The 24,012-nt window shown below is 46.3% G+C and overlaps 1 protein-coding gene and 1 non-coding gene across 2 annotated transcripts in view; both read left to right on the top strand.

Moving 5' to 3' along the window:
• Auts2 (activator of transcription and developmental regulator AUTS2) overlaps positions 1 to 24,012 on the top strand; it is a 1,016,386-nt gene that overhangs the window by 900,996 nt on the left and 91,378 nt on the right. The window lies entirely within an intron of this gene.
• Positions 15,497 to 15,558, top strand: LOC129676180 (small nucleolar RNA SNORD58). The gene has a single exon (XR_008720039.1). It is a non-coding gene; the product is annotated as a small nucleolar RNA SNORD58 (small nucleolar RNA).

Below are 24,012 nucleotides of genomic sequence, written 5' to 3'. Positions count from 1 at the left end.
CAGTGACCCAATCCTACCAGGCTTTACCTCATAAAGGTTGCAGGACCGTCCAAAAAAACCCCACCAGCTAGGGGCCAACACATGAGCCTGTAGAAGATCCACGACAGTCAGAGAAGGTATGATAGACACAGAATGTCAGAAGACCAAGAGAATGGAGTGAAGAATGCCAGTATACGTGATCTGCAAAGACAAGCAGAGTGCCACTTCTTTACGTCAAGTGTGTTAGCTGCTTATTACTGGAACAAAATGCCTGACACAAGCAGGTTCAGGAAAGAAGGTGTATTTTGGCTCACAGGTTGAGGACACTGTCCACCATGAGAAGGAAGTCACGGCAGCAGGACCATGAGGACAGCTGGCCACAAAGTCAGCCACTCTAGGGTCCCAAAATGATGGTTACCAGCCATCAAAAAAATTTCAAAAAGCAGACTTCATCTTGTATGCTTTTAAAAGGGGAGGGGTCATGTATCACAAGCTAGATTACAAACTCACTATATAGCTGAAGATGACGTTAAATTCCTGATTCTCCTGTGTCCACCTCCCGAGTACTGGGATTAAACGCACGCAGCTCTACACCTTGTGTGTTCAGTGCTAAGGAAGGCGCCTAGGGCTTCTCAAAGGCTAGGTAAGCACTCTGTTAACTGTGTCCATCAGTCTCATCTCATTCTGTTACTTCTAAAGGGCTGTCCCCAAAGAACAGTCCAAGGATGTCCTCCCAGACGTTGGTAAGCCACATACTCTTTCATCTCCTGAGACCACCTGGGAACTGCAGACTTGAATAACATCTCCACTTATCTTGCCTGATAGAACTCTCTCTGACAGGCCATACGTCAGAGCATATGCCTCGGGCTTATCAATAACTTTTAAAAAATCAATAAGAAGATAACTTGCATGTGCTGTTAAAATTGTTCATGAGAGACAATGCAGACCACTCATGAAATATTTTGTAGCATCCAGGGAGGTGGGACTTTCCATCAGATCATATAATCCAATAGGTACCATTTATTACATCTGCCCCCAGTCCAGGCTTACATTTCTGTGCTCTTCCCTGTAGTCATGATCAACACTCATGGTTATATTTTTTGCCTATCCCTTTCCAATTAAGAATTTGTTGGGGGGGGGGGTGTTTTGTTGCTATTTTATTTTGACTTGCTTTGTTTTCCTTTTTGTTTTGTTTGTTTGTTTTTCGAGACAGGTTTTCTCTGTGTAGCCCTGGCTATCCTGGAACTCACTCTGTAGACTCAGAGATCCACCTGCATCTGCCTCTTGAGTGCTGGGATTAAAGGCGTGTGGCCTTTACCACCTCTACCTGGCAAGAATTTGGTTTTCTATTTTAGTTGTGTTGTTTGTTCATGGGTTTTGTGTTTTATTGTTTTATTTGTTTGTTTCAGGCAAGGTCTCACATAGCCCGAGCGTAGCTGAGGGTGACCTTGAACTCCTAATCCTCCTGTCTCCACCTGAGTTCTAGGATTACAAGTGTGTACCACCCTGCAGATACACTGAAGCGTATTGCTAGCCCTGCTTCTCTTTCTTATTTACGATCTTCATTTTCTATTTTGGTTAGTTTTATTTGTTTATTTGGGGCATTGGTTTTTTTAAGACTGGTTCTTAAAGTGGTCCAGGCTGCCCTTGAACTCACCATGTAGCTGAGGATGACCTTGAACTTCTGATTCTTCTGCTTCCACTTACAGAGTGCTGGCATTCCCGGAGTGAGCCACCATGCCTACTTTATTCAGGGATGTGTGTGTGCTAGGCAGTCACTCTACTGGCTGAGCTTCAGCCCAGCCTAGGCTTTTCTTTCTTAATCAAGTATTGTTTTCTGTTTTAGTTTTTGTAAATGCATTGTGTGTATATTTTTATTTTAATTCTGCTTGAATTACTTTCTCATGGAGATGCAGTATAAACAGATGAACTCTTGTTGTCTGGTGTTATCTGTTTGCCCCTGTGCAGGACTCCAGAACCCTCTACCTAGCTTAAGTGTCACAGAGACCTTTGTTGTCCCAGCAGTCTCATTTGTCCTGCCCACCCTCTGGAGCTTCTAACCTACTGCCCGGTGCGTGGGTGCCAGTGCTCTAGATGTATATTGTGAAAGAAGACATTAAAGAATAAACTTAGAAAGGCAGGTCACCCCTCAGATTCAGTCAGATAACAGAGGCAGCTCTGGCCTCCCAAGGGCATAGGGATGGGGAAGAATTTGAATAATTATCATCATTACCATCACCACATTCATTAAGCCCCATCTGCACAAGGCATTCGGGAAGTCCCCACAGGTTCTTTTTCTGCCAGTGAACGAGAGTTCGTCCAGCAGGGAGGAGAGCCCAAGCATGCCCTGGCTCACCAGCCTCCTTGCAAGACTGTTTCTGATGCCCCTTTGCAGCCAACTGAGCTCGCTGCTGGGTTCGAGCATGGTTCCTCCTGTGTTCCTGGAGAGCTCTCTGATGCTTGACTTATAATCCTTTTTCTTATCCCAGGATCTCATGCTCTCCATTACAGCACTACCCACTGTGGTAGTCGGTGACGTCAGCAGGGGCTAGGGAGATAGGCCGGTCAAGTAAAGTGCTCACTATGCATGCCGGATAACTTGAGTTCAATCCCCAGAACGCAGATTCAGAAATCCAGACATGATAGCTCACACTTGAAACTCCCTTGCTGATGGACAAAACAGGGCAGCAAATGGATGGGGGAAATTTCTGTTACTCACTGGCTAGCCGGCTTGGTAAATTCCAGGCCAGTGAGACCTTGTTTCAGAAAGCAGATGGGTGACACCTCTGAAAACAAGAGCTGAGGCTATGTCCAGCTTGTGTACACTCATACACTTTTGCAGACATGCATAGGCATGCACACGCACAATCAATGTGTAGCGACTTCCTTTCACTACAGAAGATAGGGGCCTCTTCTCTGCCTTGTATGATATTCCTGAGTCTCTAGAACCTTCCATTACATGGTACACTAAAGCAGTGCTCAGTTATATTACAAGTGTGAGTTTCAAGTGTAAACAGACACTTGAAAATGGAAGGGGAATAATGGCTGACCAGTTTGACTTCACAGTTATCTCTTGACTGAGAGTGACTGGAATTCTGCTTCACCCACACGTTCCACATTTCTGGAGTGATGTCATATTTACTATGCAGCTATACTATTGGGAAGTCACACGTACCCTCACGCGGCTTGGTGAGTTTTCTTAGCTTTGTCACCTTTTACCGGGATGGGATCTAAGGTGTAAGGTTCCTGAGGATGGAGGACTAGTCTAATGTCTGTTTATCTCTGATGAGCGTGTTGTGTCAAGGTTGTTGAATGATCCCCTGAGAAGGTACAGTGCCCTAAGCCTGTTGAGGCCTTCCACCCATGCATTTCATTATGGCTGCTCATCTGCAGAAATAATGAGGTAGGACATGCTAGGCCATGGATATGTTGCCTGCAAATGACATTAATTGCTGTGACCACATCCAGCATGAACTAAAGCATCTGAAATGGAGGTCTTACCCAGTAATCTATCTGTAGGAAGGGCTAAGATGTATCTATCCACTCTACATGGTCTGAAAGAATTTTCAAAATGCTAATCGAATAGCTAGATTTGGTGTTGTAGATCTGAGGCAGGAGGATATCAGGTTCAATGACTGGCTGCACTACAAAGTAAGTTCAGTGCCAGCCTGGGGAATGTATCAAGACCCTGTCTGAAAACAAAAGGTAAAGTGAGGTCTGGGGGTGTGGCTCAGTGGTAGAGCACCTGCCTAGCATTCTTTAGGCCCTTGGTCCAATTCTTAGTAATACAAACAAATATAGAAAGTACTAAGAGTATACCACCATTAAAAAAAAAGGTTGTTTCAGGGCTGGAGAGATGGCTCAGTCGCTAAGAGCACTGGCTGTTCTTCTAAAGGTCCTCACTTCAATTGTCAGCAACCACATGGTGACTCATAACCACCTATAATGAGATCTGGTGTCCTCTTCTGTCACACAGGCACAAATGCAGGTAGAATACTGTATAAATGATAGATAAATAAATCTTAAAAAAAAAAAAGGTTGACTCATCTCTGGAGATTGGTAGTAGGCAGTGACGTCTACTATTCTGATTCCTCTGGTGTTTCTAAGGCATGCAGAGTCGAGGACTACAGACTCACTCCTCAGGTTAATCAGTGCCCACTCAGTAGCCCATCTATGCCAATAGTGAGTCTCAGTTTGTGTGGTTTTGTAGCTGCCACAGCTCACAGGAAGTAGCACTGGAATTCCGTGGGGCTTTGAGACAGGTTATCTCTATGTAACCCAGGCTGGCCTCTAAATCAGGGACCTCTTACTTTAGCTTCCCAAGTGCTGGGATTTTCCAGGCACACACCATATCTAGAATTAGGAGTGTACAAAGTCAGATTGGCTGTGTTTCATGTCTTTCCTTGTCTTATTCCAAGCCAGGTGTCTGGCCTTAACAAGAACTCCTTGTGGCAGTTGGAAAGGGGGAATGCTTTGATCTCAATCTGCTCGTTTATTGTATCGATGTTTATTTAGCATCTCCTGTGTACCCAGTGAGAGTGAAAACTGTTTGTTTCTGTTCTGCAATCAAGGTGCTGATAAAAGTTGGCTCAGGAATTTCAGAGAAAACATACTGACCCTCTTCCTGTTTGTGGGAGTCAGCTTCCCAGCAATGGTGATGGAACTGAGCCCTAAAGGGCATGTAACCATTTACCTGGCCACATTTCCACTCACCTCTGCCCGACAAAAGAACACTTGTGTACACAGGCAGGGAGGTGTGGAGGAAGGTGGCTCACCGATGAAATGTGGCTTTTAACAGTGGCTGAGGCACAGGATAGGAGTGGAGCGGTGTGTGGCAGTCAGGGGACCATGGGAGACCTGAAGAGTGAGAGGCCTAGGCCACCCCCCTACACACAACTTGCTTCATGCATGGTGAGAAATTTACTGCAAAGCTCTTACAGCTGAAGCTGGGGTGGCCGGGTAGGCTCTGCCTGCTGAGCTCCTACAGGGGAGTCTGCAAGTATCCTTGGCTTTTGAGTCCATTTGCCATCTGTCTATCATCTGTCTGGGTATGGTGGTTAGTGTTAGTTGTCAGGTTGCCATAATCTGAACTACCTGGAGAGTCTCAGAAGAGACTGTCTATGTTAGCGTGGCCTATGGGCATGTATGTGGGGCATGTATTGACTGTGTGAAATCATGTAGAAAGACCAGCCAAAAAAGTGGGTGGCAACATTCCCTGGGTTGTGTCCTGGACTGTGTAAGTATAGAGAGGGGACTGCCCACAAGAGGCATGCAATCTCTCATATTCTCTGCCCAAGACAATGGCTGTTTAAGTTCCTGCTACTTTGAATTCTTGTCTGATGCACCATTACCTGGATTGTGGGTAAAATAAACCCTTTCCCCTCTGAGCTTTTTTTGGGGGAGGGGAGTTATTGGTTATTTTATCACAGAGCAGAAATGAAATTAGAACTCTATCATCTATCTGTCATCTACCTACGATCTTATCCCTCTATCATCTATGTATATGTATGTGTTCTCGATCTATACTATCTATCTTCTGCCTATATCTACTAGCTGTGTATCTCTCATCTATGTACACATCCGTAAACCTATCCAATCTATGTACTCCCCACTGTCTGTGTATGTATCTGTTTACTTTTGAGGTAAGCTGTCTCTGTGTAGTCCAGGCTGGCCTCCAGCTCCTGAACTTCCTGCCTCAGCCTCTCCAGTGTTAAGGTTATAAGCATGCAGCCCCAGGACTAGCTACCTAGCAATTTCTTCATCCAGCTACCTGTTGGGGGATTTTGTTGATTTTCATTGCGTTTTTAATTTTTATGAATACATTTACAATAAAATTTGATCACAGTATTTTACTTTGTACTCATTAGCTAAAGAGATACTGTAAGTTCTATAACCTTTGGACTATTCAGATTCTGGATCTGAGGCTTAAGGACTTCTAGAGTGTTCTTGAAGGCCACTGGAGTTGCGTGTTGTGTTATTGTTTGTTCTGAAGCAGAGTCTTTCTATGTAATCCAGGCTGGTCTCAGACCCACAGAGATCCAACTGCCTGTGCCTCCCAAGTGCTAGGATTATAGCTGTTTGTCACCATACCTAGCCTATATGTTTTTTGTTTGAATTATATTTTATTGGAGGTAGGGCAAGTGCCATAGCATACGTGTAGGGGTCAGAGGACAACTTGTGGGAGTCAGTTCTTTCCATCTACCATGTGTATCCTGGCTATCAAACTTGAAGGCAACTGCCACTATCCATTGAGCCATCTTGTCAACCCTTAGGGTAGGAGTCTTTAAGAAGTACTATAGCATGCTTATCTGTTATATTGTATTTCCTGTTTAAAACTGTATATATTAGAAGTAGAACACTGCTATTGGGAGTTATCGCCCTCCCTAGATGAAGGGGGGGTAGTGGCTACAGGGGTACAGGAAGAAGGAGGAACAATGTATACTATAGCACAACAGGGCATTCCTGGTTGTCTCAAAATAGCTGAATGTTTCAAAGTAGTGGGGATTTCGAAGATTCTCAACCCAAAGAAAAGTGAAATGTTAGGGATAACATGATGCATGTATTGAAATGTCACAATGAGCCAGTCGAGATGGCACACACGTCTTTAACCTCAGTACTCAGGAGGCAAAGGCAGTAGTAGGATGGAGAGGTTGTGGCCAGCCTAGATGACATCATGAGGCCTTCTCTCCAAAAATAAAATAAGGGGCCTAGAGAGCTGGCTCAGTGGTTAAGAGCCTATGCTGCTCTTGTGGCTCAGTTCCTAGCACCCACATCAGACAGCTCAAAAATACCTGTAACTATAGCACCAAGGTACTGAACGCCCTCTTCTCTCTTCCTTGGGAGCCCACTTCACATGGACATAATACACACACACATACCCCCACCCTTACATATGATTTTAAAAGTAAAATTTTAAATAAAATAAAGTAAGTCCCAGTGAACTGGCTCAGCAGGTACTTGCCGTCAAGCTTAACGATGTGAGGTCAGTTCTTAGGACCTACCTGGTAGAAGGAGAGAAGCAACTCCCACAAGCTGTCCTCTGGCCTCCACACACATGCCTTAGTGTGCTCTCCCCCCCCCCCACAGATAGATAGGTAGAGAGATAGAGAGACAGACAGACAAACAGATCGATACATAGATGCAGTTTGAAAACTAAAACATGAATGCTGAGCTGTAGCTCATGGGTAGAGTACTTGTCCAGCGTGTGTGAGGCCCTGGCTTCCATCCTCAGCCCTGCATAAGCTAAATATGGTGGTGTACATGTGTAATCTCTGCATTTAGGAAGTGGAGGACGAAGGACCAGGAGTTCAAGGTCATCCTTAGCTACAAGTGGAATTCGACGCTAGGCTGGGTATTGTGATACCCTGACTAGTAATAATAGTAAGATATAATATTATATATTATGTTTGTTGTATATTATATTATACTACTATATATTACATTATAAAATAGTTATTATTTATTATTATTATTGAAATGAAATATAGTGCCATGAAAGTAGAACATGAAAAGGAAAGACTGCCTACTCTGCTCATAGCTGCTAAAGATTCCCCAGGGACTGACCATTATCCCAGGCTACAACCTTGGCACTCTGAACTGTGATGGCACATTTCAGATGGCAGTGACTAGTGGCTGCTGGTACCCCTGGCCACATGTGCCAAGCCTACATTTCCCCACAGTGACTTTCACCATCAGCCTTTCTGTCTTACCAGCCCTACCTAATTCCAAATGTTCTAGGCATTTTTTTCCTCAAGCTGTAGCTCTATTATTTTGGATGGAAAACAGTTCTCTAGCTTTTGATCTCATGCTTAAATAAAAATGTCCTCCCGTTCTCCATGATATATTTGCTTATCGGATTTATTTAATGAAATATGGATTTATGCCATAAATATTGGAGTTGGTGTCGTCCATATTTCAATTAATGGATCATTTATATGTCATGCTAACTTTGTAATTACTGAAATGTAGAAATATAGTGGAGTGAAATGAATCTCTGATCTCCTTTGCATTCCGCCCCCATCCAAGATGTCGACGAGAAGAGGAAGATTTAATGTGAGGTTTCCTAAAGAAAGGGCAGGGGACTCAGAGGAGCGGGCTCCTCCAGCAAGGCTGGTGGAGATTTGTATTGCACTGTGAATTCCAGCCTCTCCTAGGAGTGGTGTGCTCACTGTCCTCAGAGAACAGCGAGTGAGGCCCTGCCAGAGGGTCTGGCCGTCAGTCTACCTCCAGGTCTTCACCATCATCATTTTTGTCTCGGTCATAAAGCACAAGCTATTTTCCCTTTTGCCAAATCTCAGACCTAAATGGCTCTAAATATACATGAATATAGATTTCTCGCTGAGTCCTACTGCCAGGAATTCACTGGAAACCCTCACCTGACCTAGGAGAGAGAAGATGTGTTCTCCATTCCCTGTGAACCAGCAGCATGTCACTTGGCTTCATCTTTGGCAGAAGGTTCTACCCTGGATGGTACCCTAGTGATCTCTCTCTCTTCTCTTTCTATCTCTTGTGCCCGCTAGTTGCTAACCAGAGAAATCTGGCAAGAGGTGCCCAGACAGTGACTCTAACTCACATATATAATTCTATCGGAATACATCCAATGGTGGGGGGAAAAAATCATTGTTCTCTCAGCGAGCTGAGCCAAAGCCCGAGCAGAAAATACTAAAGTCAGCCGTGCCTTTGAGCTGCCTCTAACAGCGCCCTTTGGAGACCCATTTCATACAAAATTTGAAGCCTGTGTTTATTGCCCATTAAAGCAACCTTTATTTTATGGCAAATGTTGCAGTAATTGCCTTTTACGAAGAGCACTTTGTAACACACATGCACAGTTGAAAGAAAACCACTCTGGTATTGTCTATCGGGACGTAATGGCGCAATTAATTTTACTCCATCTGTTCCTGAGACTTTAAAGGAAAATGGATTTTTTTTTTGAGCGCACTTTAATGAAGAAGATAAAGCGGCCCGGCTGGTGTCCCACAGGCTCTGCGCAGTAAGTTCAGATTATTGCTCAGTCTGTCAGAATGGGCCGCTTCCCTCAGCAGCCGACACAGCCAGCAACCCGCTCTGGCCCCTCGCCGCGCCATTCCCGATGACAAACTGCCAGCCAGCTCCCACAAAAGCACGATTAAAATGTCAGCACAGGATGACGAAGGGGCCAAGAGGGTCCTCGGAGACAAACTGTGTTCAGTATGAGTTAATACTTTACAGCAGGGCTGGGGCCCAGCTTGCTTGCTGGCTGCTCTCAGGCTGTTGGCTTGCCTCAAAGGCGATGAAAGGGGCAGGGCTGGCAACTCGGTGGCAGGAAGGATGTGCCCTACGCATGTCCATGTGGCTGATATGTGTGTCACATTTTGGAAGAGGTACCTGTGAGCTTAGACCACTGAATTTGGGTTTCCCTCAGTGGCTTCTCAGCTATGATGAAGGGGGTGGCCAGGAAGGACCCTGTCACCACAAGCTTTGTTTTAGATGTTCTGAGCATCCTTTCAAAAACCGCAAGAGCTACTGTGAAGATGCCCAAGAAAGAGATGGCTATGCAAAGTATACAGTCACTATCGCTTTGGATTCCGCATGCCAAAGTCTCAGAATGAGTAACTGAGGCAAGCAAGGGTCCAGCAACACAATAAATCTTTTTTTTTTCTTCTTTTACATAGGGCCACATGTAGCTTTAGATGGTCCCAAATTTGCGGTATAGCTGAGGATGACCTTGAACTTCCAATCCCCCTACAGCATCATGCCAAGGTTATGTGGACCTGGGGATAAAACCCAGGGCTTCCTGCATGCTAAGCAAACATTATACCAGTTGAGCTGCAACCACAGTCCAGCACAATGTCTTTTATTGGACTATCAGCAACCTGGGGCTAGAGTCCACTAATCTGACAGGGAACAGTGGACAAGGCAGGCAAACTGCATCTTTCCCCTTGTTTCCCTCACTACAGCTGTGTGACCACAAGGAAGTGATGAAAAGGCCAGGGATTTACATCTCTGGCCTCCTGCAGAGACCTGGTCTGCCATCCTAGCCAGGCAGCAGGTGTGAGCCGCTGCCATTGTCCCTAATGGTTATTACCAGCAATAAGCAGGACAAATGTGAGGTCATCTCTCCCGCTGGCAGGTCAGAGGGGGATGGATGGAAAGCCCCTTGGAGACTAAGAAATGAGATGGTCAGTATCCGTGGCGGAAGTGTCTCCAAGGCCAGGCTCCAGCTTGAAAAGGGCAGAAGGGAGGAGTGGTGGGAGGGGAGGCTTCTCCTAGTGTGATTCCAGATGTCCACTCCCTCTCACAAGCAGCCGAGGGTGGTCATCGTTAGTGGGCAAGCAAACCGGGTACATTCACAGGACCAACAGAGTAACAGGCAGGAAGAAAGAAGGCCAGTTCGGGGCTGCTGCGGGTGGGGGCCAGCTTCAGAAAGGAGTGCTGAGTGAGTGAAGCCCTGCTGCTTTCTAATTAAACTCCTCGCCCTCCACCCATGCATGGGGAGGCAGGTAAAGGATCCAGGCTTCCTAACTTCGGCTCTCTGACCTTGCTGCTTTCTCCCACTCTTGTCTTGTGGTTGCTTCTCTGGCAGTGAGGGAACCTCCCACAGTTCTCCCACACACTCCTGCTAATCTTTAGTTCTCCCCCTTCGCCCTTGCCATGATTCCCGTCTCTTTTCTTCCCCTCCAGCTTTCTATCAGCGCCTCTCTCCTGCAAGGGTTCTCTGGATCCTTCTCCTGTTTTATGGCTCTCTAAGGTTCTTCTCCCACCTTTTCTAGGCACCAGTTTTCCTGTCTTGAACATCATGTGCCTCCACTGGTAATGAAATTATAATGGCCACGGTTGGCTTTTAGGGCACAAACAAATTTCTTTGAGTTACCCAGGACACAACAGCTTCACTGATGACCTGAAACATCACCCTCTTGAAGCAACCAGTTCCATTACTCTTCCTGCTGGGAAGTTACAAGGGGACCTTTAAGTTATAAACGCTATAAAGTCGCTGGAAGGAAAGACAGACAAGGGAATGAGTGACTTCATTCAATTATGCTCGCTCTTGTGCCTGTTTAGAAGCCTTTCATGTCCTTCAGCAAATAGTCTAGGGTACAAGGAGTGGGTGAGTGAACTGTACAATTGCAGGACTCATCTAGCAAGGTATTTCCAGAGCAAGCGGGAGCAGCAGAAGGGACTGTCACTCTTCGTTTTGCTTTACCACTCATCTGCTTGGGCTTCCTTAGCAGTTTCGCAGAGGTTGCTTTCCTGCTAGCCTCCTGTCTCCAACCATCACAGGGTTCTCTGGTTTTCTACATACCCATCCCAGTCAGGAGGAATTCTGCCCTTTTAATTTTATTTTACTTTATTTTATTGAGATGTGTTTGTCTTATTTTGTGTGCCTCTGTGTGTCAGTATTCATGTGTATGCAATACCTCCTAAAGCCAGAGTAGGGAGTAGCATCAGACTCCTGAGCTGCCCAGTGTGTATGCACTCGGAAGGTCACTCCAAACTTGCTTCTTGCGCAGGAATAGCAAGCACTCTTAGCTGCTGAGCCACTCTCTAGCCCCTCAAGAGAAGGATTTTAAATTGATGTTATTTTAATAATCCAAATAGCAGGCATGTGTTTTGGCAAAGTTAAAGAATGCAAGGGATAGAAGGAATATAGTACCACTGGTAACCCAGAGCCCTTGGCAGCCAAGAAAAGGAAGGCATTCCGAGAAAAGGATGCTTTCCCCAAGTAGTGCTACATTGGGGTTGGTTATGTAGGTGGTATGCCAAAGGAACATGAATTTTGGACTTTGAGCTTTGGGGTAGATAAGCAGACTCTGAAACCATTGTATTCTCTGCTGATTATGCAAGAGACACATTCAGGGTCTTTGTAAAATCCCAGGAGAGACAGTTCCCCTCCCTGATCTCTTTGCCCATTACCATGTCCTGAGAAGCGTGCTGCGATGAATTCCTGAGGGGAGATGTGGAATGAGGAGTTATCACCCCTGTAACCTGCATTCTTTTCTGTAAGACTCTATTGTTGAAAACACAGGCACAGGCCTCTTGAATACTCCCAGTATGCTTTTGCCTAAATAGAGCCAGATGTTCATTATATGGACCCTTTCTCTCTTTTTAAAGTGTGTGTGTGCCTGTGTGTGTTCATGTGTGTATATGTGTACTTGCAGAGACTAGAGCAGGATGTTGGAAACTTTGGAGCTGCAGTTACAGGTATTATGGGCCATCTGACACGGGTGCCAGGATGCTGACTCCAGTCCTCATGATTGAGAAATAAGCATACTTAACCACTAAGCCAGTGGTTCTCAACATGTGGCTCCTGACGCCTTTGGGGGGGTCAAATCACCCTTTCATAGGGATCACCTAAGACCCTCAAAAAATAGAGATGTTTACATTACGACTCACAACAGTAGCAAAATTACAGTTAGTAATTACAATTAGTAGCTACGAAAATAAGTTTATGGTTGGGGGTCACCACAATGTGAAGAACTGTATTAAAAGTCACAGCACTAGGAAGGTTGAGAACCACTGCACTTGGCCATCTTTCAAACCCTCGCTATAGGAGTCTCTACCCTCCTCCTCAAGCCCCAGGTAGCAACAAGCCTTTGATGACTGCGTAAAGTGATTGCCACACAACCATGAAGCTGCAGAAGTACAGCTCCTCAGCATCCATATGATGGTACCCTCCCCAGCAAAGCCAGAGGGGGGTGTTTCTGTGGTTATTTATAATATCAGTGCTGGATGGAAGATGTAGGGTCTGTAGGGCTTGCTGGCCAGTCAGTCTAACCCAATCGAAGAGCTTCGGGTCGGGGGGAGACATCTAAAAAAATTAAGGTAGAAGATGAGCCATCAAGAAACCCCCTCTTGATTTGATTTCTGATATCCCCATGCACGGATATGCACATGCATGTTTGTATACACACACACACACACACACACACACACACACACACACACACACACACCAGCATGACCCACAAACCACATAACTCCACAGCTTTTGAATGCATCATAAAACCAGCTTCCCATGGCCTCCTCGAGCAGTAAAGCCCAGCTTGAGCACTGGGGGACGCAGCTCTCAGTCTTTAATGGACCACAGCTGAGGCAAGTTGAAAAGTGGGAGGGCTGTAAACTTCAGAACAGGCCTCACCAGTGCCGCCCACCACGGCAGAATGATTCAAGAGGCTCCAAACTTTGCCTCATCAAGTCAGAGAATTCTGTGCAAATGAACTTTTCAAGAATTATGCCGCCGTTGGCATTACAGTATTACACGCACGCCCGTTCCCGATCACTCACTGGAACTTATTTTGTAGTTAACCTCCATAAAGGACTGTGAGAGCGAGCCCAGGCCTGTCACACACACGTTATTTAGAAGCCCTTATTATTATTTTATTGCTAGTCCTTGACAGCTGAGGAAAAGCCAAGCGCTTTAATCTTTTTTTTTTCCCTCTCCCCCTTTAGTTTACAGTGTAAGAGCTCTGTGTAAGATGGATTTGATTAATATGTAACAGAGATGCAATTCTCGGTAAAATGTGCTGTACGTTAGCACCCTGGAAAACAAACTGCAGTACAATGGCTTAAATCTCAGTCCATTGTATTATATAGACATCATAAATAATAGAGAGCAGGCAGATATTGCTGCCGGCTTCATCTGCATAACACATCTGAGCTCTCCATAATGCGTTCAGCTTGTCACTTTTAGTGCAGAAGAGAAGCCGTAAAGCTAACAGCTGACTAACACACATCGGCCCTACTTCTCCTTCTGGGGGGGTGGGGGTGGTGAATGCTCATTAAGACATCTTAGCCCTGACTTTTAAAATCCATAACTCTTACAAATGTAAAAAAGTTGCCACGAAAGATTAAGTGCATAATATATGTCAAAGTATAATTTTTTTCATGCCTCTTTGCCACCGCCCGGCCAGCACTCCCTGCTGCCACCGCCAATGCCGCCACGCCAAACCCCTCCCTTTTTTACAGCCCTCGTGCTAAAGGAAAGAAAATATAAAATGCCCAGGTTTCAGATAAAACCAGATGAAATATCATGTTCGTGACCTGAGTAAGAGGCAGTAATTTTTTTTTTTTCTTTTTTGAAGAATGGATCTCCTGTAGCCTAGGCTGGTCTTGAATTCACCGAGCAGTCAGCGATGACCTAGAACTCCTGAGCCTCCTTCCTTTACCTCCCAAGTTCAAGAATTAGAAGCTCGAACTACCATGCATGGTTTGTGTGGTACTGGGGATAGAACCTGTCTTTGTGCACACTGGGCAGGTACGCTGCCCACTGAGCTATACTCACAGCCCACCCCTACCCCCCCCTTTAATAAAGGAAATTAAAAAGAGAAAAAAAATGTTATATCTGTTACGCCTAAAAGATACCTTGAGGGAGTCAGTTCTCTCCACCACGTGGAGCTAGCCTCAAGCTTAGTATGTAGCCCAGGATGGCCTTAGACTCCTGGTCCTCCTGCCTTGACTTGTGAGTACCAGGACACCCAGCTTGCTGTTGATTCTGAGTGACTTCCAGAAGGTCGCTACCTCTACCCTTTGTGTGTCGAACAAGTCAGTCCTCTCAATTCCACCTTTCAGACGGGCCACAAAGTCAATCTTGGTTACTTGAAATGATCTGCTTCCTGTTGGCAACTGGGAGGAAGGAAGCCTCCAACCCCTTCCTGATGGGCCTAGTTGAGCCTCTCTTGTGGCATCTCAGTCAGCAGGGACCAATGTGCTCTTCTAATGAGTGCTCCTGAGACTTGCTGTGTGTGTGTGTCTCTGAGCATGAGTAGTGTGTACATGTGTATTTGTCTACACATGCATGCACAGGTCAGAGGCTCATATCAGGCGTCGTCTGCAATAGCTTTCCACCTGACCTTTGTTGTTGTTGTTTGTTTGTTCGTTTTTAGAGACAGGGTTTCTCTTGTAGCCCTGGCTGTCCTAGACTCCAGTTGTCGTCCACCTGGCTTCTTGAGACAGAGTCTTTCACTCAACCTGGGGCTCACCAGTTTGGCTAGTCTCTCTGCCAGCAAGCCCTAGGAATCCCCTCCCCTCCCCCACTACAGCACCAAGGTTAGAGGCATGCACTGCCTTACTCAGCTTTTCACGTGGGCGCTGAGGCTCCAAGCATGGGTCCTCCTTGCACTGAAAGCACTCTACCAACTGAGCCATCTCCCTGCCCCCAACTTCATAGGTTTTCTGAGAAAAAAAAATTGAGAACATTATAGCACATCATTTTCTGCGATGAGGGCGAGGCGTTTTAAAGGATTAAGGCTGTCAGACAGACAAGAAGAAAGCATATTTGTAGTTCTAATGGAGGGGGCAGATCATATTCCCTGGGGTGTATGGGAGTGTCTGGGGGAGCAATGTGGTCTTTTTCTTGTGGAGACTACGATGCAGACAGTTTATGTCTGTATTTGTCTCATGATACTCATCTTAAAAAAAAAAAAAAAAAAAGAAGACAACATGCTTTACAGGGCTGGAGAAATGGCTCGGTGGTAAAGCACTGCCACACAAACCTGAGGGCCAGAGGTTGGATCCCCACAGCCCATGTAAAAAGCCAGGCATGCTGCAATGATGTCATTTCTAAGGACACCTCTGGATTAATCATGGAAAGCCAGGCATGGCAGTGCAAGACACTTGATAGTGATTTCTGCCTCTTATATACATGTACACACACACATACATACATACATACACACACAAACACACATATACACACACATAACACAGAGACAGACAGACAGAGACAGTAGATAGTACTAGAGGAATGGTATCTGGGCCTGACCTCTGACCTACACTTGCACACACACACAGAGAGAGAGAGAGAGAGAGAGAGAGAGAGAAAGGCACACAAGCACCAAAAACTACTTTAAAAACAGTTTTATAGTGCTTGTAAGAAAAAAAAATAAATGGCTGATGGAAGGCAAGCTGAGCATGAGACAGGAAATTTTTCCTAGCACTTATAATTCTCCCGAGGGAAAAACATTAGAGCTCCTAACACTTGACTCATTTAGCATGAGCTGAACCAACTTCTGAAAAACAAAGTTACAGGAAGGAAAAAAAAATATTTTTTTTTTTTGCCCTAACCACCCTGTATAAGGTAGGGTATTGGCATGCCAAGCCAACAGAAGTTGGAAGTCAACATAGAAGTCCCATGATGCACTAGGAGGAGAACACTGTTTACTTATAAGGAATGTGTGGTGTACATGTGTCTGCGTGTGCATATTCGTATGTGTGGTACCAACCAAACTAGACACAGGGGCTTTCATTGTGCCTGTGGGTGAGGACTGAAAGAAATCTTACTTTCCTCTGAGAGGAGTGTGGGCCTGGAACAGTGGGACATTTTCCCACCAATTACAATGACAGTTTGTTTCTAGAGAAAGTTGCCACTAAACTCCAGTGTGGGCTGCCTCACTGTAAGCTTGACTTTTGGTTGGTGTCCCCCAGGCTGGCCCTTCCAAAAACTCTGACTCTGGAGCACAAGTTTTGCTGCTGATTCTTACCGTATTCTTTCTTTCTTTCTTTCTTTTTAAGTTTGCATTTTATTTATTTATTTATTTTTGCTTGGGAGAGGTGGGAGTCCCTGTGCCTGGGTGCATGAGTGGAGGTCGGGACAGCCTGCATGCATTGGTTCTCGCCCTCTGGGCTCAAGCGTTGACCATGAGCACTGGCGGCAGGCCTTCTTACCTGAGGAGCCACCTCCCCAGCTCATCTGGCTCTCTCTTCTTACTATAGTGTGTAGTCTCTTCTTCCAGGCGCCTGGATGTCTGGTCTGACCACAGCACATCCTATAGCCAGGACAGCCACGGCTCCAACCTCACTGCTCCCTGAGACGTCTCCAGCAGCACCCAGAGTATCTTCCATCTCGATGAACCTGCTTCCAGGGTACTGGATGCTGTTTGACTTCAAAACTTAAAGTCTCACCCTCATCCTTCAAGATGTAATTTGAACCTCAGCTGTTGTTAAATTCTTACCAACCCTAAGCTTAAAGTTCCTCTCCTGCATTACAATCTTACTGTACCTTGAACATTTGTCCCCTGGGCCACCCACAGAAAGGTGTTGCTTCTCCTCGTGACTGACTGTACCACAGCATACCACACACTCTGCCATCCAAGCGCTAACCAGGCTAGACCCTGGTTAATTTCTGGGACCACATTACTTGGGTCATGGCCACAGGCTGTAGACCATAATATGTATCCTCTTAGATAGCTAGGGTGGATTGGTCGCTTTCTGCATTGATGCTTCACAGGAAGAGCTTAAGGGATGGCAAGGTGGCTCAGTGGTGAAGGGCACTTACTCCCAAAGCTAAAGACCTAACTTTGACCCCTGGAACCCACAGGTAAGAAGGAGAGAACTAATTCTCAAAGATTGTCCTCTGCCCTCCACATATGCACACACATGCCCACACACGTTCACACACACCCACATACCACACAAAAGGGAGGAGAAAGTTTTTATTTTTATTATTAGTTACATTTTATTAACTCTGTATCCCAGCTGTATCCCGCTCCCTCATCTCCTCCCTGCCCCACCCTCCCTCCCTCATCTCCTCCCTGCCCCTTTCCAAGTCCACTGATAGGGGAGGACCTCCTACCCTTACATCTGATACTGGTTTATCAGGTATCTTCAGGACTGGCTGCAAAGTCCTCCTCTGTGGCCTAGCAGGGCTGCTCCTCCCTTGGGGGGTGGGGAGGTTAAAGGAGGGAAAAGTTTTATTTGTTTTGTTCTTTAGTCTAGTTCTCTTCCAGCTGAGCTGTATTGGCACGGTGCTTTGCAAATTAAGGAAGAAAGGGTTTCCCTTGGCACGAAGATTGAGAGGATCATGGCAAGAAAGCATGGCCATTGGGAGCAGGAGACTAGCTGGTTGCGTTGCATCCCTAGTAAGGAAGCAGAGTGAACAGGAAGTGGGGCCAGGCTGTAAAACCTCAGGACCCACATCCAGTGGCCCCTCTTACTATCAAGGCTCCACCTTCTGAAGGTTTCCCAAAACAGCAGTGTCAGCTGGGGGACAAGTGTTCATACACACACACACACACACACACACACACACACACACACACCTATCACGCTCAAGCCATAATTTAAGTTTATTCTCAACCCTCTCCTCCAGGCAAATAGGCCAACCACAGTGTCTTTGCAGTGGATACTTTATGCATCTCTAATGCTTTCTCCAAGGTCTGTTCCAGGAGCTATTGCTCGGTTATGGCTTACATACAGATTCATTTCAGTAAGCATTGTGGTTGCTTTTAATTGTTAGCAATTTTACCACCAAACTCCTATGCACAACAGAGCTCATCTCTATACGTTCCAGCCCACACTTGCTATGACCCTCGATTCTGGTTTTGATCCTAGCACTCAGGAAGCAGAGGCAGGCAGATCTCTGAGCTCAAGGCCAGCCTGGTCTACAGAGTGAGTTCCAGGACAACCAGGCCTGCACAGAGAAAGCCTGTCTTGGGGAGAAAAAAAAAGATTACTTTACTTTTAATCACGTATATATGTATAAGTATGAGTGAGTGGCCATGGAGCCTGATCCTTCTGCCTTCACCTTGACTGTTAGGGTCACAGGTGTGCGCTACTGCACCTGTTGATATAGTGCAAGGGATCAAACCCAGAGCTTCCTGCGTGTTAAGCAGGCACTTTACCAACTGAGCCACTCTTCTAGCCCTGGGTTTCCATGTTTTCTATGGATTCACTGGCGTCCTAAGACAAGACAGTAGGAATTCTTCTAGGTACCTGGGAAAACCCAAGGAACTCAATTGATTATAAAGAACCAGCAGGATGTATCATCCCTAGTTCTGCCCAAACCCTTTCCAGTATTCTCATACCAAACTAAGCAAAATAACAGCCACACGCTATGTCAGAATTCAGGAAACTCCCAAGATGAGCTCAACGTACCTTTGCTCAATATCAAAAACACCTCAGCCAGGCATGCTGGCACACACCTGTCATACTAGCATTCAGGAGGTAGAAACAGGAAGGCCAAGAGCTCAGGATCATTCTTGGGTTCATATGGAATTTGGGCCTAGCATGGCCTAGAATGGCCTAGAAGAGACTCTGTTTCTAAAAAAAAAAAAAAATTAAAAAGCTTCTTCTGTTGCTGCTTCTGCTTCTTTATTATAGAAGTATCGTATAACTAACCTTTGAGGCCTGTCTTCTTTGTGTATTCCCTCCCCACTCAGCTCTGCACATCAGCGAATGCTTCATAGACCTAGATAGAAAAGCATTTATTTTGCCCCAAGATCTTCTCTGTGAGACCCTCTGCTGGAGGCTTTGGTAATTACTAATGGAAGCAGTAACACAAGGACCAAAATAGAAGATAGGATTTGAGGCCAGCCTACACTACATGAGACTCTGTCACAGTCTGGGGTTACGGCTCAGCAAATAGAGTGATTGCCTAGCATGTGTGAGGCCATAGGTACCATCCTTAGCACCTCATAAACCTGACATGATGGTGCATGCCTGCAATCCCAGCATTCACTTGGGAAGTAGAGGCAAGAGGATCCAAACTTCAAGGTCATCCTTGGCTACATACAGGGAGTTTAAGGCTAGCCTGGGCTCTGTGAAGCCTGGACTCAATTAAAAAGAAAAAGAAAAAAAAAAAAAAAAAAAAACAGAAAAAGAAGTACTCATCCCTTCTTTGTCCCCCCATCCAAACCTTACTGCCTGCACCGTGACCAGGATAATTGAGTTGGAAATGGCATCAGTGTTTCTTCATGTTCCTTCAGGCTCACACGAGTTCTTTACCCAAAGGGAGAGAGATTAATTGAGGTCTTTTATCTTCCATTCAAATGAGGCCTTCCTGTGAATTGCTCCCACCCTCCCAGCCCCATCAGCTCTCCTAACCTCCCCACACTCATTAGGAGCTGAGCCTGCCATGAAGAGGCCTCCTTCCCTCTGCAGGCCACAGCATCCCTCCAGGGCCATCATCTGCCTCCCCTGATATCTCTGACCTAGCATCACCCTCAGTACAAGTGTGAAACATCACTGGGGGAAGCCAAGCAGATCCAACCGGAAGCTGGGCCCTCAACCCAACCCTCCCTACTCTGCCAGATGGCCTGGTACAGCAAGCCTTCTTTCAGAATTAATAACTCACCCTCTGGAGGGCCAGCTCCAGCCAGCCAGCCTGTACGTTTCTGCAGCTCAGTGTATACCCCCTCCCTGCTGTGTCTTTGGGCTGCTCTGTTCAGGGCAGACTTCAGGCATGAGAGCTGCCTCCTCTCCTCTCCCCGTATTTCCCTTTGCCTTTGGCTTCTGACGGTGCAGCTTTTAATCTAGAAATTATGGTAAGCTGTATGTGCATTTTGAGAGTATATCATTGCGGCATTTAATTAACAGTTATTAGTGTTAGCGTACTGCGCTGTATTCTATGTCACAAGTCATCAATTCTCCCAGAGCAGTTATAGCAATTAAGAACTCCATCATACCTTCTGTATAGTCATTTGGTAGTTTTCCAGATCTTTTCAAAACTGGAAATTACTAATCAAATCATTTCTGCTCTGTGCCTCGATATCGTTTATTCCGTTCCTAATGATGTGCGACTTTCCTCTCTCTCTCTCTTTCTCTCTCTCTCTTTTTCTCCTCTGGCCGTTAACGGAGGCATCCGTGCGTGAGTCTAACCCATTTCACACTGCCGTCATGCTTTGGCGAGGCGATAATGAACTTGCAGGAGGAAATGCAAGCACTGCTTCTCTCTGAGCGGAGCACTGTCTTGCCTCTCTTGCTGTTGGGTGATTGAATTGTTGGAAACTGGGAAACGCATCCGCAGACCTATAAACCTGACTCCGCCTGTTGCCGTAGCCATGACAGTGGAGCTTCAAGTCAGAGCTCAGCACCACTCCTACCTGGCCAATCTGTCAAGCCCCTAAATGGTCACTAATTACTTTGTTTGTGGCAGTGGTAAAGGTGGGGAATCCTAGCTTTGGCATATGTAACCCTTAATAGAGAGGTGAAAATGGAGAAGCCTATGGAGGCCTCACCAAAGAGACCCCTCCCCCAAATCTCACCAGGTAAAGTTTGTTGAGAGTACCCTTGAGCTGACTGTCACATGTCCTGATGTTGGCCTGCAAGAGGGCATCTTGCTTCCTAGGTCACCTGGATAAGCCCTGAGTCAAAAGCCCAGGACAATCCGATGGCCAGCTTTTATCAAAAGGCCCCTGGCTAGCTTGTGATGATGTGTAGAGTATAAATGAGAAAGAGCCAGCTTTTGGTACCCCTGAGGATCCTTTTTCCACATCCAGGAACACTGACCGTCCCAGAAGCATCCGCAATGACTGAATCACCACCATTTGTGTGGCAGCAAGCAGGCTGTGCCACAGACAGCTAGAGGCAAGATTGACTTCACTGTAGTGCCAGGATGTCTCTTCTTTCGAGGGCTGGAGCTGGGGCAAGGGCCAGGCCAGCCAATTCCAAGGCCATTGACTGGTCTGATCAGACTAGGACCTTGCCAGACCCCTGTCTGCTCATTTTGGCCACTGTCTACCTTGGCTCCATTAGACTACCAGGCTCCTTGTGTGGTTTGCAAGAATAGATGGCCCAGTCCCTTCTGTGTCAGGCTGAACTGGAGCCCCTTAGTCAGGCCTAGCCCTGCCCAGGCATCATCGTGAGTCAGGTTCATCCTGCAGACAGACATAGCAAACCCTCATTATTTGACTCATACTGATTAAGCTAAGCATGTGCAAAATGAAGTCCCTACTCACATCCCTACCCTCCAGACAGCCTCTTGTACTTATGGACGGAGAACGGTGCTCCCTCCTCCACCCCATGTAACTGAGTTTGATGGCCCTATGGACTGGATGGGAAACTAAGACCTTCAAATAGCACAGTGACAGCAACCACCAGAAGCCATGCTAGTTCTCCCTCTGCTCAAATGTCAATCTCTGTGAAATAAAATACAGCCCCCAAAACATGGCCACCTCTGCCATGTTTACAAAACTATTTAGAAAATGGGAGTTGAGGCTGAGGAGATGACCCAGTGATTTAGAACATCGCTGCTCTTGCAAAGGACCCAGGTTTAGTTTCCAGCACCCACACGGTGACTCACAACCATCTATAACTCTAGTTCCAGGAAACTCCACCTTCTTTTCTGACCTCTGTGAACACTGAGCATGCATGTGGCATGCATACATACATAAAATGAAATAAACAAATAAACAAACCCTGATGGTCAAGGCAAGTGTGGCTCCTCTGTCGCCCCAACACTGGAAAGGTGGAGACAGGAGAGTCCCTGAAGGTGGATAGCCAACCAGTCTGGCATGGTTGGGGAGCTGTGGGCCCGTGAGAGACACTGTTTCAAAAATAAATAATGTGGTGGCTCCCATCTTCTGATCTCCCTCCCCCACACACATGCACACACGGAAACACACAAATACCTAGGCACCTCCCCCAGTGACGCTGACCTTGGTAATAACTCTCCGAGTCTCCTCACAAACTTAAAAGAAGGCAATGGGGATGGCATGTGGATCTTCTCTGTGGTGTGCTTGCTGGGGCTCTTATGCTGGCAGCCAAGATGAATGGTAGTTTGGAGAGAATCATGTTTCTTTCCATCATCACATTGCCACACCCCTTTCACCACCATCACCACCACAGTCTGGAAGCATGCTGCTAACACAGGGGAGTTGGGATTGGGTTCACACACATTTAGGAACACAATATGGCCTCTACTTGGAACACTAAACGTCCAGAATTGATCAGCTGCGGAATTATAGGAAAACCCAGGATCTAAGAAAGCCAATGTACTCCTTCCAGTTCAAGCCCACTGACTGTCAGAATGACCGTCAGGGGAGTGCTGTTCATTGCCTGGGGATGTATTGGAAACAAGAAACTGCGGAGTGGCTACCAGATGTGTCTGCATGTAGCAGCCTTAGGCCAGTGCTTAGACTTCCTGTGTGTGGTGTATATGCATTTTCACCTGTGTGAGGGATGCCAGCACACTCAGGCGCACACGCATATATTAGTGTGTGTGGAGCTAGAGGTTGACAGGGGAAGTCTTCAGTCATCCTCCACCTTGTCCACTGAGGCACGCCCTCTCACTAGAACCCAGGGCATGCTGGTTCAGGGAGTAGAGCTGGCCCTCTTGCTCTGGAAATCTTACTTCTGCCTTCTAGGCACGAGAGTCACAGGCAGACGTCCCACCCACGTGCATTAACAAGGGAATGTGAATTTGAACTCTAGCACTTGCACAGCCAGTGTTTTATCCACTAACCCCTGCCCCCGTCAGGCTTCTCCCATGCACCAGCAGGGAGGGAGCTGGGTAAAGATTTGGCTGTCCTACCCCCACTGCCATCGCTTGAGTGTGTGCTGTATATCCATAGTTCTGGGATAGAGGTAGCTGCATGGCCAATGCCTTGAATGAAATTCATAGGTTCATGTCTTAAAACACAATGGAGGGGAGGGTATTGGCACACTCTAAACAAAAGGAACTTAGGATGTAAGGTCTCAGAGCATCATCTCCCCTAAGGATCAAGCGCCCAAGGAATTACTCTCAGAGAGACATCCCCAGTGGGAAAATGGCAATGCCCTGAAGTTCAAATGTGGTTTGATGGCTGGGATTTCCATTACTAAAAACAAAAGGTAAATGACTCTAGCATACACAAACTTTTGTTTGTGTATTTGTTTGTTTATCTTTGAGTGTGTGTGTGCATGTCACTGTGCACACACATGTACGCATGTTGGTCAGTAGGCGCACACACGTGCCATCACACACAGAGAGGTCAGAGACACCCTCTCACTTTGAGACGGGATCTCATATTATTTGAAGCAATGTGGGTATATCCTCTTATCTCAACCACAAGACATGGGGAGGAAGTTTTCAGCTCAGCTCCACCTTCATTCCACTGTACCTGGCAACCAAGGTTTATGGTGGTAGTTTTGGCAAGAGGATCTTAATGCCCAGGTCTGGTGGGCCACCGGGAGCAATGACAAGAGTGTACAGTTTGGGGGCCTCCCAGAGAGCCTCTGTCCGTAGCTTCTAAGGAAATGTCCCATACTTGGCACTATGGTTTGTTTTTACATTTCCCCTATGTGGTGCACGGGAAAAGACGGAGGGTATATTCTTAGGGTGGAGGCAGGCTCTGTGGTTACTCA

Source organism: Psammomys obesus, unplaced genomic scaffold, assembly GCF_907164565.1.
Source record: "Psammomys obesus unplaced genomic scaffold, mPsaObe1.curated_primary_1811, whole genome shotgun sequence".
NCBI classification, from domain to species: domain Eukaryota; kingdom Metazoa; phylum Chordata; class Mammalia; order Rodentia; family Muridae; genus Psammomys; species Psammomys obesus.
The sequence above is the reverse complement of the archived record's forward strand: the minus strand, read 5'-3'. Positions and strand labels throughout refer to the sequence as shown.